The sequence below is a fragment of the Orycteropus afer genome, unplaced genomic scaffold, assembly GCF_000298275.1.
Source record: "Orycteropus afer afer isolate SDZICR_OR568_19922 unplaced genomic scaffold, OryAfe1.0 scaffold00006, whole genome shotgun sequence".
NCBI classification, from domain to species: Eukaryota; Metazoa; Chordata; class Mammalia; order Tubulidentata; family Orycteropodidae; genus Orycteropus; species Orycteropus afer.
Genome location: NW_006921593.1, coordinates 2137355 through 2141043, shown reverse-complemented (window position 1 = coordinate 2141043; position 3689 = coordinate 2137355).

The following is a 3689-nucleotide window of genomic DNA, read 5'->3' as shown; positions in this document are numbered from 1 at the left end:
TTTATTTATTTATTTTTTTAATTTAAAAATTTTAATTTTTTTTTAAAATTTTTTAAATTAAATTCTGACTTCCATTGATCCAGTTCTACTCCTTTGACCTTAGAATGTGTTGTCTGCTTCTGAAATTTGAGTGTTGAACTTCTGGATTTCTCTTTGCTGTTTTTTATGGTTTCTATTTATTTTGCTATTTTGTTCTTGTATTATTTTCCTGGATTCTTTAGAGTCTTCTTTGTGTTTTTCTTGGTTTTGCCAGTTTTCCTTGACTCTTTCTTGTTCTCTTGGAGGGCCATGTATGTAAGTCTTTGGCATTCTTTATCAGGTAGTTTCATTACCCTTTCTTCCTCATGAAAGTTTCCTAATTCTTTATTTTGATCACTTGTTGAAAATGTCTTGTCTTCCTTCTTTAAGTAATTTGAAATTGTTTGCTGATCCTGAGGCATTAAAGTGTTGTTATATTTATTTACTCACTGTATATTTATTTGCTCCATCCTGATTTTTCTGTGTGTGTGTGTGTGTGTGTGTGTGTGTTTTATTTTGATGTGTCCAACCAGGCAGATAGTTGTGTACTCTGGTTGATAGTCTGGCTGTCCGGGAGCACTCACCATCTGTTGCTGGGTCGGTGGGGTAGTGGCTGGGTGTGTGAGCACAGATCTCTGTTTATTGGTCTTCTGGAGCAGCTAAGGGAAGGTGAGCATGTGTTGGCTGATATCTGTTTTTGGGTCAGTGGTGATGGAGCAGGCAACAAGTAGGTGAGGCAGCAAGTGTGGTGGTGGGTATGGCTGGGTAGTGGGGCACAACACCTCCTCTTGCTGGATGGGGGTTGATGAGTGGTGGGCCATTGTGCATGTGGTCATGTGTTCACCACCCTTGGGGTGGTGGGTGGGAAGGCTGGTGCTTTGCTGAAGCAGCCTGCACTCTCTTGGGTGGCTTAGCAGGTGGGAAGGGAGGGGCCAGCTGCTGACACATCATTGGGTGGTGGGAGGGGTGATGATCTGGGTGAGGGGGAAGGTGGCAGTAGGGGCTGAGGGGTGTGGGTGTGGGTTTATACCTTGGTCCCTGGTGCATGGGGTTGCAGGGATGTGCCACTAATCACCAGGAGGTTGAGGTGAGGAGGAGCATACTCCTCTGGTTGCTGGGCAATGATACCTTCCCATTGGTTGCAACCAGCCATCAGGCCTTTATTTCACTCTGGGTATGTCTACTTTACGTCCTTTTGAGAGTTCCATGAAGTTGCCTTCTGTGTTCCTCACCCAAGATCGCTGCTGTCTTTGTCTCAAGATGGCCACACTGTGTCAGACCAGCTGGCAGGGCCTGCCTACTCCATCTCTCCTCAGTTTCTTCTTCCAATCAGTGTTCAATCTAGGTTTTGTTTTTTTTTTCAATCCTTTCATATGATGCTCAAGTTTATAGGATTGTCTTTATCTGTTTCACTTAGTTTCTCAGGTCTCTGCTGTAGAGGGATAGTGTGGTATGTCTGAGTAAGCCACCATTTTGACCAGAAGTCAACTTCAAATTCTTTAGCAAATCTATGAGATACTCGTGTAAATTTGGAAAATCTTTAGCAATACTATGTCATTTAGTATATGTCCAGGTAATGAAGAAATAACAGAGTTCCTTAGATTTTCCCTAATTCTCACTCAGAATCTGCAGGACAAATTTTAAAAGCCGTTTCAGTAATAGGTACTGAATTTTCTGAACTTAATTTTTTCGGCTTTGGACTCTCTATTTCTGAATTCTTTGGACTTTCTAGTGTTAACTTTGACTTGTTAGTAGATTCTCGTTCTGGCTTTGAATCTTTAGTAGCTTCTCACCCTGAGAAGAATGGAACTTCAGATGGAGAGCTTCCAGATGAATAAGGAGGCAGAGGAGGGTACGGAGAAGAGGCTGTTGGCAGGGGAGCAGAGAGAGCTGCTCCAAGTGGTGGTAGAGAAGGCAACAGAGAAACAGCTGTTGGCTGAGGGGCGGAAGGAGCTGTAGCAAGGGGTGTATGTAAAGCAAAATTCTGTCTTTCTGATTCTTCATTTTTCTTAGTTAATTCAGTAACTGAATTCTGCAATTCTTTATTCTGTTGAGTCAATTTATAAATGGAATTTTGCAAAAAGGTTCTCTTACTTTGCTGATGTCTTTTACAAGTCTCAAATTGCTAATCAGAAAAAATGTCCCACTGAATTTTTTTTTTTATTTGGGACCTTTTTGGTTCTAATTCACTACACAGGAAAGTTAACCAAGAAAGTTAAGATGTTCCATAAATTGGCCAATCATCCACATTGCCTTTTGTCAGACAAAAATAAGCAAGAAAAAGATCCGTAATACTTATTCACATAATGAGCTGGAGTTCTCAGGAAGACTCAACATTCACTCTTAGACTTGTTATTTCCCCTATTTCTGAAGGCAGTTTAAAGTTAGTTGTGGAAGCTTTTCAAACAGAAGTTCATTACTCTCATCTCAGAACTGGTTGATTCTAGCAAAGGCATGCCACAGAGCTTGCAAACGTCACTTCTCATGGTTCTGAGGTCCTTAAACTATGTCCCTTAGGTATCTGATACCAAAGGAAACTATGTTCCGTTAAAAAGACAGAAAGGAAAGAGGGAGACAAATCCTCCAATAATAATAATAATAAAATGTCAGGGAACTTCTTAGGCAAAGAATACGGATGATCAGACCCTGAGAGGACTTCACCCTGCAGCCTTCAGGATCCCATGAAAATGGACAGTCCCAAAGGTCTGTGAAGGTGTCAATACTTCTGATTTCTCACTGTCCTGCATGCTGCAGAGGTGAAAGTGCTTTTAGGGCCCTTCGTGGTCTTCAAAAAATGTCCTAGTGAAAATACTAGACTGACACGCCATTAGAAATTAAAACAAAACTTTTATTGAAGGAAAATGAATAATCGCATGACCTTCAACAAGAGACTGTGACATGTGTTCTGGCTTGCCAGAGAAGCAGTGACATATTTATCAGGTAAACCAAACTAAGGTAAACAGTTTCACATCAAAGGAGAGTGCAGAGGAAGGAAGGAAAACTTATAAGGGATTCTCAAGCTAAAATTTTTTCCTAACATTAATTTCTAGCTTAACATTAATTTCTTAATATTCTGATACAAGTTACCTAACGCCATATTTCTAAAGTAAGCTGGGTAAACATTTTCGAAGTGAGGATTTAGTGATGAATTGTAGGTCAGGTTATTTCTACTTGAAATCCTTGAAATGCAACCATTTGGTTAGGAAGGAGTAAAGGTTAAATCAGTTCTAATCTGAAGCCTTTGAAATGTTAAGCATCGTTCAACTGGCCAAGAAGTATTGGAGCCCAGGAAATTCACCAGCTGAACTGCCTAAGAGCAGCTGTAATAACAAGTTTGTTTTCATAAATTGAAGCTTGAGTCTCTGCAATCTTTGGGTTACAAAAAGTCAAGACTTAGGCATTTGTAATCTTCTCCTGATTTAACAAACTCAGTTTCTATCTGTTTCTAAATTTGTAAAGAACGAGCAGAAATGCAGTGAAAAATTCTCAGTGAGTGAAAAGTAATTTGGGAGTCAGGCTATGGAATTAAGATGTATCCCGGTCTTAATGTTCTTGATGTCACCCCACAACTTTCTGGTTTCCTGTCTTTGGTCTTCAATGCATCAAATCTATTCAGATGGTTTCTAAATTCAGGTAGGATATAATCAAGGTTGTATTTTGGCTTTCATGGG